This window comes from Anoplolepis gracilipes, chromosome 3, assembly GCF_047496725.1.
Source record: "Anoplolepis gracilipes chromosome 3, ASM4749672v1, whole genome shotgun sequence".
Lineage (NCBI taxonomy): Eukaryota > Metazoa > Arthropoda > Insecta > Hymenoptera > Formicidae > Anoplolepis > Anoplolepis gracilipes.
In genome coordinates, this window is record NC_132972.1 from 1,032,241 (window position 1) to 1,049,161 (window position 16,921).

Here is a 16,921-nt window from a genome sequence, read left to right on the forward strand (position 1 = left end):
CGAGAGAATGAGAGAAGGGGGAGGGAAGACGGAAAGTGGTGCTGGATGTTAGTAGTGGTGGTTGCGAGTTAGTGGTGGTGGCAGTGGTTGCGGAGGAGGAGAAGGAGAACGTCGTGAGTAGCAGTGGTTTTCCTCCTTGAGAGAGGCGGAGGAGGTACCGCGCGTATCGAGAGAAGAGAAGAGAAGAGAAGAGAGAGAGAGGAGTGCGTTTATGCACGTATATGCATGCATGCACGTGCGACGCACGAGAGACGATTGATGCAGGTGGTACATGCCGCGGAAGGAGAAAGAGAGGAAAAGTATATAAATGTTAAATGTTGCGGTAAAGAGATACACATACATATATTTTCCTTGCAATGAATATGTGTGAAAAAAATTAGGAATTTTTCAACCATTTCTATAAGAAGTGTCTTATGTAATTTTAATTACATTAATTTTTCAAAAAATTGATGATTTCTATTTTTTATTATCTTAGAATTAATATACATATAATTAAAGATATAAAAAGGAGGCTTAACAATTTTTGAAAGATAAAATGTATAATAACATAAATTATAATAGATTTAAATAATGTATTAATAGAAATTAAAGTGAATTTTTTAAAATTAATATAATTGATGTCTATATCATAATTATTAATCATTCTTCTATATTCTTAATTTACATATAATTAAAGATATAAAAAGAAGGCTTAACAATTTTTGAAAGATAAAATGTTTAATAAAATAAATTATAATAGATTTAAATAATGTATTAATAGAAATTAAAGTGAATTTTTTAAAATTAATATAATTGATGTCTATAGCATAATTATTAATCATTCTTCTATATTCTTAATATACATATAATTAAAGATATAAAAAGAAGGCTTAATAATTTTTTTGAAAGATAAAATGTTTAATAAAATAAATTATAATAGATTTAAATAATGTATTAATAGAAATTAAAATGAATTTTTTAAAATTAATATAATTGATGTCTATATCATGATTATTAATCATTCTTCTATATTCTTAATATACATATAATTAAAGATATAAAAAGAAGGCTTAACAATTTTTTTGAAAGATAAAATGTTTAATAAAATAAATTATAATAGATTTAAATAATGTATTAATAGAAATTAAAGTGAATTTTTTAAAATTAATATAATTGATGTCTATATCATGATAATTAAACATTTTTCTATATTTTTTTTTAGATCAAAATTTAAAAAACATACTACAATAGTAAGCAAGAAATTGCAAGCGTAAGCAATGGAAAACAAATGTGCGTCTCTTATAAGATATACATATGTATTGCCAAGTTTAGATCGAAGCATCTTGAGACGCGATCGGAATGCCACGTGCGAGCCGCACGCGTGCCGATGCAACTCGTGGCCGAACTCGTTTCGCGATGCCAACATAGCCGAAGAAGTATGTAGTATGTACGGTAAGCTTTCACGATCCTTGCTTGAGGCACGGAGGACATTGGAGATTGTTAGTGGGTTATTCCAGAAGGAGCTTGGTAAACTCTTTCTTGAGAGTCACAAGAGAGCTGCGCTTCGAAGAGAGCGAGACGGAAAGGGTAGCTAGGTCGAGTTAAATGAACAGGAGAAGAAGCAGGAGTAAAACGGGGAGGGATGGTAAGGCACATTCGCGTATATACCGGGTGGGAAAGAGAAAAGCTTTATCTTATACTTTTCGCGAATGGAAAGAGAAAGATGAAAAGGATATGCACTGGGGAGAAACGTAGGTATCACATGCACACACGTGCGTGTTGAACGGAATCACTGGAAAATACTAGAGACCTGTCATTGTATACGTGCGTGCGTTTGGATCGCGAGAGAAAGAGAAACACCGAGTATTGGTTCGTTCTCTGAACTGAACGCGTTCGACATATGGCCACTTTCACGAGGAACATCGATAAGATAGTTCATCCCACCTGTAGTAGATAGTTCATCTCCGTTCTCGCGATGTCTATAGCCTTGCCCTCTTCACAACTCCACTCCGTCACGATTAGGTAAAAACTAGTGACTTGGCTTTCTACACTTTCAGCTCTTGACATCGTATCTCGTATCGTAACGATAAGTGACAATGAGAGAGATGCGATATATATTTTATATCTCTGGTATTTTTTATATTAGTGGAACACTAATTAAATGTGTTACAAGTGTAGATTTTGTAAATGAAATAATTTTTCAATATTTTAAATAAAGTTTCAAGCTAAAGAGAATTCCCTTTTTAAAATTGAAATTTATATTCTATAAAATTATTTTTTGACAATAATTGGGGAAATTTACATTTTAAAATTTTTAACTATCTAGATTTCTGATTTTAAGAGCAATATATATGTGTATATAAATCGTAAGAATAATCTCAAGAATTTCTGATAATTTATGAAGTATTAAATCAATTGACATATCAAGGTCTGAATGATGTGGTTTTATCGATAATAGTAAATTGGTTTTATCAATAATAGTAAACTTTAACTGACAAGTAGATATTTTGCTATCTCTGCTTCTAATTCTAGTAAGATTTAAGATTAAAATTTACATAAATGTATGTATGTATATGTGTTTTGATATTTCAAATATAAAATTTTACTATTGGAAGTGAGACATAAAATATCTTTCATGAGAAGAGATAAAATTTATTACTGTTGATAAAATCATTTTGACTTTGATATGTCAGTGGATTTAGTTTTCATGAATTACCAAAGATTCCTGAGTTATCTGTATATCTAATCGGTACAAATCTTTGAAATCTTGCGGACAGATCTCCACGTTCGGTCCTTGAGCGATGAGATGTGCAAATAAACCGTTTAATGATTGAGAGGTTGCAGCAGAGAGATGTCTGACCATGCAAGGTCAAGTGGTTCCTCGCCGCGGCGATGTCTGAACCTTCTAAGAGTTCATTGATCCGACGATTTCGTTGATGATCGATGAGGTATCCCAAATATAAGTGTACTGTCTCATGTCTAGAAAATCTACGACAAGGTAAAATCGATTGTCGTGAGATAAGATTTCACTAGCAAGCATTCTTTCCGCTAGGAATCTGATGAATCTGATAAAGCGCTTGGATTTTTAAAATTTATTTATTTATTCTTTACGCATTATAGATCGAAAATTTGAAAGTTTAAAACAATTTTTTTCACCTGCGCGCATGTGACTTTCTTTGGCGAATTATCTACGAATAATTACGTATAACAAAATTTAGACAATATATTATTATCCTTTTTGATAATATTTTACATGTCTGTAAATACATATCTAAATCTAATATTATAAATATTTTTATTCTTTTTATATATGTATATCGTGTAATTTTTATTAGGTTTTTATAATTTTTACTATTACATCGATATTAAAGCCATTTATTAAATTTCAATTTACGTTTACATTATTTGCAAACGACTGCCTAAAAATAGTTTGAAATAATATTATCAAAACTTTGAGAAAATTCGATAAAACGCATTCACTAAATATCTGTGTGATTACGAATTTTCGTTTAGACCTTTCAATTAGTGACCATTTAGTAATGGTGTGTTGATTTTGGTATCTTTACAAATTCAATTTACATAAATATTTGGTAGAATATTTATAGAATTTAATACAATATGTACAGTCTCTCACATCGGTTCACTGCGTTCGAGCCCATCTACATACATAGGCTGCTAACAGGATTAGGTAACACGCAGGAGGTCGAAGCGCGGTCTCTCGCGCGATGAAAGATCGAGCTGCGACCAACTCGCCCGGTTATTGTACAACATAACGAAGATACTTATCGAAGGGGACGGCATCCACCGTCTCCGCTCTGTCTCTCCCGCCGAGTTGCTTTGCTCCTTGCGCGGCTGTTAGCGATCCGAGTATCTACCTGACCGTCTCGTTAGCTCTCTTCGTGGAAGTGCGCCCCTGCTCTCATCGTAGTAAGAAACCGAAGAAGACAGCCTGAGGAAGGAGGAGGACAGGACTTTCGATCTTTCTCTTTCCCTTGTCGCGCGGCTATTAAATACGCGATCATTACTACTCAAATGTCGGTGTTATGTCTTGTCGCATCGCTTTTATCACTTTATTATATAATAATTTCTGCGTATCAATCCAACGTTATAAGAACGTGATAGTAATCAAATCATTTTCGTATAGTAAATAATTTAGGAATATGTTACGTGCGAGAAACAAAGACTACAATGTCGATCTCTAATTTCAATCGCCATCGCGTACATCTTGCATATGCTAATTTGTCCGTTTGAGAAAAAAAAAAAAAAAAAAAAAAAACCTGTTTACTTTTTTATTCCTGATGCTGTGACCGTTAAAGCGATAGAAAAAATATCCTTTATGTCACCTTAAATTAATCACGCCTCAGACACGTCAAGATCTCATTATTGCACGCTTACACCATCTTTTCTGTCCAACGCGCTTGACTCGAATGTCAAATTTTGCATAGATCGATCGACAAAATTTTTTCGCGTCCAGACCCCTCGATGAAGAACCGAGATACGCAATGTTATCTCGTCGCTCGACCTCCGAGCTACGAAAGGCGCGAGAGCTTTTCGCGAGTCTAGGTTGTCGCACTTGCTTTTGCTTTCTTTTCGCGCGTAATGGGCGCAAGGTCGCGCAAATTCCGCGCACGCTGTCCTCCGGCTGTGTTGCGCGTGTCCGAAACGAGAAGAGGAATTTCACGAGCGTGTCCGTGCCACATTTGTGTGAAAGGAGCCCCCCCGCCAGGCCTTTCTTTTTCTCTTCCCAGCGAGAGGTCGCGGTCCTCTCTTTTTTTTTTTTTTTTTTTTCTTCCTAGCGAAGCGAGTGGGAGAGAACTCTCTCTCTCTCTCTTTCTTCCTTCCCCTCCTCGATTCCCTTTCTCTTTCTCTCCTCTCGCGGCCGGAACAACGTTCAGTTGCGCGTGTACGCGTGTGTGGCCCGGATAATTAATCGCGATTTATTCGCCCCGACATTGTTAATTTTAACGAGCGGCGAAATATTTTTATTGGGTGCTTGAGCATCGCTGTACGGGGGATAATTTGTACGCAAATGCGCGTTTAATTTAATTTATTTATACGACGCGGAATGCCGGGCGCCGGAATGTCCCGACGTCCTTTTTTTTTGCGCGATTCAATCGCGCGCATCGTAAACCGCGATTCGCCGCTGATTTGGTCGCGAGTCGCGCATAAACGCTACGGTAATCCCTCTCCTCTCGTCTGGGAAAATTTCATTGCGATCCTAAACCTTGAAGAACCGACAAAGACTGCCACTCTCTTTAAGATTTTACGTGTTATTTTTGCCAATTTCTGTATTTAATTTAAAAATAATCTTGGTTTTGATACAAAATATACAAGGAAGCTTGCTCATATTTGTTTTTTCTTTTTTTCAAAGTGATGCAATACTCGACGAGGGTACTTTAGCTGATTTGCGTTTATCATTAACGCGGTGAGTGATGATTAAGATTTTCCACGGATAGGAGAGTAGGGGAGAATTGCTAGTTGAATCGATTATTTCGACAGAATAACACGTTTATAATAACATTCGCGGCTTAAGTGGAACAACCTCGTCGGTTTATTAAAAAGTGAAGTAATACACCGAAGAAAATAAATTTCGCAGAAGAGAGGCAGAAAAGAGAGAGAGAGAGAGAGAGAGAGAGAGAGAGAAAAACCTGTTCGCTCGAAGAAATATAAAAAATCTCGATTATATAATCTTAATATACGTAGTGTATTTTTGAAACTTTGCGCACGTGGAGAGAAGATTTATCTTTATTTACTGTGTCTGTCGTATCTTTTTTCGAAGCAACCAGTTTAATTTTTACCGTACTTTATCTTTCGCGCTTTCACATTTTTCGCACGCAATGATCTCATACGTATGCAAATGATTCAGAATATATTCCACGAACAATTATCGTAATGCCTACGAAAGCGTAATCATCTTACGTCGAGATGTCTGTTTCGTTCGCTTTAACCGCGCAATCTCTGGCGGAATGTGCGCGTGTCACGCGAATAGTTAGATTATTAAAAAGGAATGATATGCGCGACCGGAAGTGATTCACGGTGGCGTCGTCGTAGAACGACTTAAAAGGAAATCGTCATTAGTTCTAAGGCTTGTTGACGGGTCTCTCTAACGTCGCAATATGTTTGTGACATATCGAAATAGAAACGACTAATAATAATTGATAATAGCATAATAGCAGCATCTTAAGCCTTAAGAAGATAGAGATTCAAGAAAGAAATTATTATTTAAGTTAATTATATATTCTAATTTCTTTATATAATTAATTAATTTTTTATTCTTAACTGAATTTGTTTTTATTTTCTCTAATTTCATCCTTCACTTTTTATCATAATTTTATAGTAATTTTATAGTAATTTTTACATTATACAAATCTCGTAAAATATGTGTAAAAATAATGTTGTATAAAATAAAGCGTGAAAATGTGAAAAACTAAATTAAACAGATCAGAATCGCGTATTATTAGATCGATCTATTTATAAATTTTCCAATCTCGGAATATTGAATCGAACGGAACGGAACGTGAACGTGCGCTTGTGTATTCGAGCTTGTGATATCAATCTTCCAGTTCTCCCCTCTCCTATCCATATACGCAATACGTGTATCGCTGTACCGCGTACCTTGCTTATGGCAAGGTCGTTTCGAGATATATTTCGCACGCGCCAAACACCTTTCGCAGCCTCAAAAGGCGAAATCTCGCGACGGCCGTCAGATTGTTCGCTTTCGATTCTTCGAACCTGCTATCTTACGCCGTTAACCCTAAACTTGGCAGTGATTTAGTACGATGCACGTAGCTATCTTTTTCTACTTTTTATTAAGTAAATAAAATTAATTATTTAAAAATTCTTTTAGTCTGATGTAAACTAAGATATATTTAGTGTATTACTTTTTTATTAGAAATATAAATAACTACTAAAATCTAAATCATTATTTAGAATCTAAAAAAACAAACTTTTCAAATAAATTATTACATATATAAATTAAATATATAATTAATAAATATCTGTATATGTCTTTACAGTGTCTAATATATTTTACAAACAAAGAAAACAAAGAAAAGTGATGATTGACAGATTCAAGTGTTGGAAATTATCAATTATGTTATCTATATATTCGCGAACAATGAAGATTATCTAGCTCAAGGAAGCATTAATTTCACAATAAGTCTTTATTTACTAGAAATGAAACGTGATTCTGACGTGATTTTTTTATCACACGACTTTCTGAAGAAAAATATGGTGCTGTAATTTTTCGATAGAGAAGAAGCACGTGCGCCACGCGAGAAAAGCGTAGTCTTGTGACTATATATATATATAAACGCTAATTTGTTTGAGCGAGAGCAAATAAACTTCAAGGCGGATAACGTTGCGCAGATACGCAATGTGAAGCGTAATAGCGTTTTGTTGCCATTGGTGTTTCTTTGAAAACCTTGTTGTCACCGATTACATATAATAGATGTACGTACGCCATTCGATCGCTCGATGTCTCATACATGGCGCTCGTCCATTAACGATCTTCCGTGATGACTCGAGTCTCGCGACCTGTTCTTCAGCTCCAATCTTCTTTATCGGATAAAACTTTTTTTTATCTCTTAATCTTCACATCGAGAGAGAGAGAGAGAGAGAGAGAACAGAAAATCTGCTGTGTAATTAATCGATATTAATAATTTGTTGTTGCGCGCACTTTCATCATCTGTAATCAATTTTCTTTACAGAGGAATATATTCATACATCTCATAAAGTTCCATTTAATTAATGTTGATGAGGTAAGTATAATTGAATGAAGAAAATTAAATTGATATAAAAACTAATAATCAGTTGTGTGGGGCATAAATTGCTACAAATGAGTCACGCTGTCTTTCGTAACAACCGATTTAATTTCCGTCTTGTGTTTACGAAACTCTGATGTTTACGAAAATAGATAGATGTTCTAGATTCATAGAAAGAAGCAAATACATATAATTAGCTTGGGTAGATGGGCTTTATCCGCTATTACAATCGTGATTGTGGTAATTTAGGCAACGGCTCCGACAAAGATAATAGCGGCAATTGCAATTCTATTTTCCCTCACGTCTCCGAGGAAAAGGAGGAGGGAGAAGGACAGAGACAGGTTTAACGAAAAAAAAAAAAAAAAAAAAAAAAAAAAAAAGAAAGAAAAAAAAATTACAATAAGAAGCGCAGTTACTCATCTATTATCTACGCGATTCTGACGATTCGCGGAATAGCTCGCTAATTTTTTTTCGTCGATCAACAGACACCATATGTGTGTTCCCGCAACTACGATCGACTTCCCTGAACAAGTTATTGCCGTCGAGATTTGTTTTCCCGAGCGAATCTCTTGGTGCGCAGCGTGCGGTCCGCGCCGTAGTGCGTCGTAGCGCGAAAACACATAATGCATCGCGTCGAGGTAACGTCTATTTTCGGTTTAATTGGTTACATTAAGCCGAAAGGCAGGCCGGTTAATTTAACGCAATGGCGACGTTAGTCCGCGCTCATTATCGCGCGGCGATCGAGCGCGTAATTCCGCTCTCTCGCGTGTAGTAGCATTTTTTTCTCCGATCAACGAAAGCGACGATAAAAGCCTCCTTGCTTTTGTCCGTCTGTCCGTCTGTCCGTCTGTCGCGCTCGGAACATCCTCCCGGCGAATTGTAAATTTTGCGAGGGTCGCGGAAGTGAGTCACTAGCTCTCATCTCGTCCACCTCCGCGTCTCCATCTCGCCGACCCTTGTCTTGACAATGTTCGCCGTTCTTGTTTGGCTTGAGCGAATTGAGCGAGCCGCGGACATTTACGAGCCAGATTTACAGGCTATTAAGACGAAAATGATCTTTTCCTTGGGATCGGTCGGTCAATAAACGCGGATTTCCTCGCCGAGTCGACCTTGTTGACGCGCAATTCTCTCTCGCGTGACATTTCATAGATACGCGCTCATCGACTTTAAGGAGTTTATTTTCTTTTTGCGTTCAAAATTCATTTAAGATTGCTTATTGACGATAATTAGCAAATAGAATGAAAAATCAATATTTTTCAAATAATTTAATTCCTTGCTTTCTAAACGGAATAATAAAAATAAGCCAGGGAAATTTAATAAAATAAAGACAGTTAAATTTGATAATAATATGTAGGAAATGTATTGAAATGCGCAGTATCTGCATCAGATTAATTATCTGGCTAACTCGTAATAATTGCATCGAGACTGTAAAAAAAAAATAAAAAAAAAAAAAAGAAAAAAGAAAACGGCTAATCTCGGGAAACCGATCTTGGCTTGTAGAATTTCCGCAATGAATAGATGACTTGACGAGCGCGCATTCTTAGTCGTTTCTATTCATCGTTTGGCTTTTTGCATCCAGTTAGGCGGCAAACAGCGCAACACGATCAAGTTTTTTTCCTCACTGAATGATTCAGCAGATTCGAGCGATTAAGTAGACGAACCTTTCAGAATCAATTTTGCGGTCGGCGCGCGATTGACGGCGGCATCGGCTGCGCCACCAATTGCGATTCTTAATCGAATATTATCTATGCGTAGAGGAAAAAAAAATGCTCGATGTTTTATATTATACTCCTCATTGATTGTGGCTGCCTCGTCTGTCGTCACTTTAGAAATTGCAAAAACGTGACGCTAAATCGATGGCTGTAAGCTGTTTAATAATTCGCTATTCGACACAACAAAGCTATGCAAAAAGATATCTGTATGTTACGTGCAAGTTAAGAGAGAATTTTTTACGTCAAAATTTTTAATTCTTTTTTTTTGTATTTTTAATAAATTGCATTATAATATTTAATCATATTTATAAATGATATCTACATTAAATAATTGACAATGAGTAAAAGATCTCTCAATCGCAGTTTTAATTATTTAATTTTTTAAATATTTATCGAAAATTTCTGATTATTCACAATGCACAATAATCTATTTATAATCTATTTTTTGGATATTTTATTTCAATTAAAACAGACACTTTTTAAATACAAATTTTTTACGTATAAAAATTACGTATAAAATAATCTCTTTTTTAAAAAAAGGAGAAATCTCTGAAATAAGCAAAATGGGAAAAAGAAAAAGGCTAAAGAACTATACGAAAACTATTACCACCAGGAAAATTTCATTTATCACCAAACAGACTGCCGAAAAGAAATTTGGACAAAGATATCAATCTTGAAACATCTTTTTCGGTTTCGTTTGACAGGTAAGAGATAGTTATCGGAGAAGAATCGAGGCGGTCTCGATTCAGATCCATTTGTAGGTACCGGCTGGTCGTCCATAGGCATATGTTTAGAGCAGGAGTGAAGGAGCGCGGTAATTGGACGGAAGCTATCAATTATCGAAGGACGAGGGAGATCCTGGGAGAGAGAAGCCTGGGTTTTCGGTCACTCCCCGTCCTCTTTCTCTACCTCGTTATCCGCTGATTACCGATCTCTCTTTCTATCTCACCTTCTCTCTGTCTCTCTCTTCTTTCTCTCTCTCTCTCTTTTTCTCTCATGGTGGCTTAAATCCTCAAACATCGCTATTGGTGGTCTCAAGGGTTGCGGCAGGGTTTAGCAAGGTGGTCCGGTATTAAATCATAAATGCCAGCAGGAGAATGGCGGGTGGGCATGAAGGGGAAGGGGAGGGCGCATCCTTCCGTCGAAATTTTATTGCAGTGGTAACTGACGTGCGCCGCTGAGGGTCTCTTATGTTTCGCCGCCCTGCGCTCGCCCAAACAATCGACACGATTATTCACGCGGAATGATATTTGATTAAAGTAGCATCTTAATTTTCAACCGCTCGTAAATCATCCGCTGCTGCGGTATAATTTGTGCTCTCGGGTATATATGTCGTCGAGTTTCTCTAGAGAGAGTTCTTATACACATTTATAAATGCACTATACATTTATTCAAAGATGATCTTGTAAAAGATATACACACGAATATACAGAGATTATTTCTTTGAAATTAAAGTTTTAGAGTTTAGAGAATCAAATTAAATTTTGCAATTCAAATTTCTGGATTTTTTTTTCTTATCCTTAGGTATTTTTTCACAATCAATCTCTATTGACATTTTTTTTCAACAATATAAATGTAAATATAGAATAGGAAATCAAGTTTAATTTAATTTATTCTAATTATATATAATTGAAAATTGTTTCTCGTGTATAAGAAACATAATTATAAACAATAAAGAATATAAAATATATCAAGGCATAATTATAAATGATATGGAATACAAAATATTAGACAAAATTATCAAATTTTTGTTAATTTATTTTAATTTTTTGACGCAATATTTATTGTTAATAATACTAAATGAAAGCGAAGATGTATGTGTCTCATATAAAGGAATATATATACACACATATATATATATATATATATATATATATAGCTATTTATACATATAAATATCGCGATTACAGTTACATAATATATAAGAAGTTTTGAAATCACTTCTTCAAAATTGTTGAGCAACATCGTATCTTTCTCCGTATTCCTTATTTTATCGCGCAACCTTTCAAACGTGTGCGTAAAAGCCATTTTGACAATACAATCTTGATTATGGAGAGGAAAGAACGTTGCGGCTTGTACGGCTCGTTCCTGGACAATCTTGAATCCGTTTCCGGCGAAATGGCGTATTTTGCGGTAGATTTCGAGTAGCTATCGATTTAGAACGAGACGAACAATTCCTGTCGCGCGCAAGGTTTCGTATATAATTAATTTAATTATGTTTAACCACAATTTGCAATTTAAATTCCATATTTAATATGCCAAGACAAATTTTTACGTAGCATGACTATTTAATTAACTATTTTTTTGAAAAGTTTAGTTATTTAAATTACTAAATGGTACATGTGTATATATCGATAACAAATTAATAAATAAATCAATCGCAAATATATACGAGATTCCGTTAGAGACATAATTTTTTAATTGCGCGCGGCAATACTGAAAAATAATATGCTGAAAAATAATATTCAAAAATAATATGGGACTCAAAGGACAAGTGTAAGTATTTAGTTTTTGAAACACTAATAAATGCATACAATTACCTATCGTCAGAGTGAGTTAAAAAGCTCTGACCCAGGAGATAAGTTGCATTTTTTTCATTCATTATTTGAAGAAAAAAACTTTCTTTTTTATCAGTGATGGGTTTTTATGTGCATACAATGGGTTTTCACAATCAGATATTTTCAGGTTTGAAAATTTAAATGTACCGATTGTATTATATTAGAAAGATATTCGAAATATATACCTGAAAACGTCGGCATGTTTTTGTTAAGGATTTGGAAGAAAAACTCATCTCATTAACGAGAAATTAGTAAGCGCATATTTTATAGATAAAGATATTGGATGGTTTAGCATTTTAAATAGTTGACGAAGAGATTTTTTTACAGATGAATAGGCACAAAAAAGATAAGGCAATCACCCAAGAGGTATCCTATATATTCTTAGAATACATAAATTTCATTTTATGAACTAACTAAGAGATACATAGAAAGATAATTGATAATCGCTTTTTTGCGACGTGCCCTTACGCAAATTGAATTTTTTTTTTTAATAACACCTTAGCTATATCTAGGGACTCTGAAAGACTCGATTTGAGCCTGCGAGGCCTTTAAGTACCTCGATGCAATGGCGTTTTTGCGCCCGATGTATTAACTTTCCGATAGACGGCCGCGTGTATCCGCGATTCCGCCTCTATGCGTCCCATACAATATGCATCTTCATTCGGAACCAGTTTTTCTGCGAGAGAACATGCGCGCGCGCGCGCATTTTAAAGAGTCACCCATCCGGCGCATATTGCAGGCCGGGGGCCGGGGCATAAAAGAATTCTATCCGCGCAATCGCGCGGCTCTTCTTGGGCCGCCGCGTTCTCATACCGCGCAGGAAGCCGTCCTGTCTGTCGGGTCTCTCTCTCCAGGTTTCTTCCGGGAAGGCCGATCGCGCAAAGCCGCAGGCAAGTTTCCACGTAATCCAGCGGGATACGACCGAAGGAAGGAAGGCGAAGGATCGTTCTCGGCTTGCTCTCGTTCGGAATTTAATGCTCCCCGAAGGGCGAAGATGTTCGTCCTTGTCGCGCGAGGTTTTCGTATTTTTACCGTAAAAATTGTTTATTTAGGAAGCTTGCTTAAATTGCATCTTTTATCCCATCGAGAGGATAAATTTGTTATTCTTTTTTGCAAATTAAAAATTTTATAGTTTTGTTTAAACTATTTGTTTTTGTTGAACCGGATACATTGCATCTTACTGATCATACTTCTCGTAAAATTATTATTAAATTCTTGTGATTTAAAGGGAATCAACGCGATATACACATGACATATGTGTTCCAGAAAAAAGCCACATTAATTTTTTTTATCATTCAATTCTCCGCGTTACGACTATAATTATTATGTATCAATTAATAAATTAATATGATTTTTATTCATTAGTATTAATTAAATACAAATTTAAAAGATGAATCCAATTAATATTTGATAAGCTTTCTTCATTTACAATAGATTTCTAAAGTAATACATAAAACTGATTTTGTAAATTATATTTCTATAATGAGTCAACTGATGATTATTATTTACATTTGATCAGATGAAATGTATTATTATTATTATTTATGTTATTATTACCTTTTTGTTACTTGTTTTTTCTTTAATATTCATTCTTTAGTATATAACAATTAGTAAAAAACAATTTTTTACTTGCATTTTTTCCGTAATCTTTTATTTACTTCTTTTTCTTTAAAATACATATATTATTGAGCAGTCTTGGGATTTTAAAAATAAATTCACAGGAATATTCAATTTTTATTTTATTTTTAGTTTAGCCAAACTGTCAGAAATGTCAAATCTAAATGTTTCGTATTTCCTCCTGTCATCCTTCTGTCAACTTCTGCTTTAGTATCCTAGGGTCACTGTTGTTCGGATTTATCTTTTAAAACATTGTATGTTTTTTATTTTTCTACTTACAAATCTGTTTTGTATTTTAACTTTTGTAAAAGTATTGACAGGTACTTTTTCACAAAGACAAACTGTTATGAATGGCCGGCTCTACTTTTTCACGTCTCCTTTCATTCATCTCGAGCATAACGGTTTTGCCTGAAGACAATTCGCAGAACGAATGGCGATTATCGGAAGCGGCGATTTATATAGAGAAAAGGTCACATCTTTCTCTCGATGGGCGGCATCGAGTGACAAACATGAAACTCTTTTCAGCACTTGTTCTCAGGTATATTTCTCGGATTCTTCATTTATCTCTCTCGTCGTCTTCCTAACTCAACTTTTCTTTTACGCTTTACTTCTATCGAAGTTTGCGAGCAATGCGTTTACACAAAGCCAACGGGAAGTCAGGTAACTTTTTTAGCAAATGGCAATAAAAGAGTGACTAACTCGCTACATACCTGCCTATTAGCCTTGTATATTCTCGGTATAATGCAAAGGGTGACAATGTGCAGCATTGAATCTTGTTTTCAATAACAATTCTCACATAAATCTTTTCTTAAAGTCTGCCTACTGTTAATAGCTCAAGTATTCAAAGTTTTTTTGATGCAATTAACAATGGGTGTTTTTAAATTTTTTTGTCAAATAATTTATTTGAATTTTTTATAACAAAAAGATACATGTTACGTCGTAAGGAGTTTTATAAGTCAGCTACTGATTTTTTCGAAAAAAAAAGTTTTATTTTAATAGAAATTTAATTTCAGTTTTACTTGCGTAACAGAGTTGCTTGTAGTTTAATATTTAAAAAAAATATTGTACACTTTTCCGTTATATAGAAAAATTGACTTCAAATCGATGATAAACAAATCCGCAAATTTTTGTAAAAACATTTAATAATACGCTAATACGTAAAAATCGAACTAATTGCTTCTACAGATTCCTTCAAAGCGTTTCTAAACAAAACATCGTAGATGCGGGATCTATCAATCTTGCATCTCTTGATTGACAGCATAATTTCTAGTATATTTGAAAATATTAAATCCAACGTCCTTTGTTAGGCAAGCAATAAGAAGGAATGTAACGTGCGCAATTCATTGTTTATGCCGTCGTTCGGAAAACTGGAAACGCCAGCAATATAATGCATCAGACCCTGACCTCTTCAGTGAACTCTCCTCCCTTTTCTCGATGATGGTGACGACGACGACGACGACGACATCAATGGTGGTGGCGAAATACAAGATAGCTTTTAGCGTTTTTTTTTCCTCTTTACATTTCCTCAGGCAGAAGCAATAAATAGCGATATAATAGTACGGTTAATAATTTTCCGACGCACTTCCGGAGGTGTCACCAATTTATTCCGCACGGTTATCGATTTGTCGTTTCTTTTTTTTTTCTTCTAACGTTTCTAACGCGCCTCAAGCGATCGATTGATCAATCGTTTTGTCTGGACACGAGAATATTCTATTGAGCGGCATCTTTTGCATCTATGCCTCTTTTCGCGTTGCTACACGAGATAATTGGCAGTACGAGTTAAAGCCGACAGGCAATCGTTCTCTTCGGATTTTCCGAGGAAGTTTCAGAGATGATATCTGTTGAAGATTATTATAAATCCTCTTGAGAAACTTCCAGTCAGGAGATTTATAAAATAGACAGATATTTTTATGACAGATTATTTTAATAAATTTAAAAATTTGTTCTTATTGTTAGAATTAAAAAAATTATGTTTTAAGTGAGAAACCTCTTAAGCAATAAACAGTATAATTAAATCGAAATTTTAATTTTTCAAAAATTTTATTCAAAGTATTATCAACGATATTTAACCCTTACTCCGTATTATTATTTTTAGCACCTTCTAACTGTACAGGTGGGTCAGCGTATTTTCGATAAATTTATTAATATGTAAAAGTGTTTGAAAAAATCTGAAAAAATGTATATACCTTCTTTGAACATTCTAAATAAAGACTAAAATAATTTGAAAAATAATTTACTTAAATCTATTATTTTCTGATTATTTGTTTTCGAGAAATTGACGTTGTCAGAAAAATCACAGACAAAAATGATCCATCAGTACGGAATTAAGGGTTAATGTTTGATCTCGAAAAGTGGTGGCGAATAAGAGAGATAAAAATGATTCTAATTTCATTGAAAGTGATGCAAACGATTTTAGAGAACGTGCACGATCCGTATTGACTTTATGCCAATATAACTAAACATCAGGCTCGTAAAAGCTTACATCATTGCAACATTGTTGGCTGCATTGTTTACGCGTCGATCGTTCGCGGTTATTCGCCAATGTTACCGCGGGACGTTTATCCGAATCGCAAAGCTTTGCTTTGCCGCAAATATTTCAATCTGTTACATCAGTGGCCACAAGGGAAAAGTGCTGCCGTCTAAATATTTGCCGAGCACTTGGACGATGGTTACTCGGGCCTCGTGACTATTTGTTTCTTCACGCTCGTGGGAAGCCGTGCACGCATCGGCAGAAGTATCTTTCAGGTTGTGCGTATCAGCTCGACGCATGCGTGCCACAAAGCGCGATACGAGTATACAAAGTATCAAACGAATCGGAAAAAGTATAAATCACCGTTAAAAAGATCAATAATAAATAGAAAATCTATTCTAGTAGATAAATACGTATAGCTTTTGATCCAACGCTATTAAATAGTATAAATCTGCTGGAAAATCACAGTATAATGTATTCCGAGATAAACTTGTCGGATTATAGTTTCGAGATGATTTTATTACGATGTACACTTGGTACACTTTGAAAGAGAATCAACAGAAGCGCAGTTGTTCCGTTTGTAACAAATGTATATACAGATGTTTGATATATGTATTGCGTATCTCTTTATTGTCGTAGCTTTATATCGTGCTTGCAGCCTAGGATCTGAAAAATTTTTACGATCCTTTCCATTCTACGCGAGGCAGGCACTTTGCATACATTATATAGCGCGCGAATGCTCTTGTAAGAAAATTATCGCGAACAAAGCGCGGGACTGTTATTGGTCCCGTGGACTTAAACACATACCCTCCCTCATCTCGT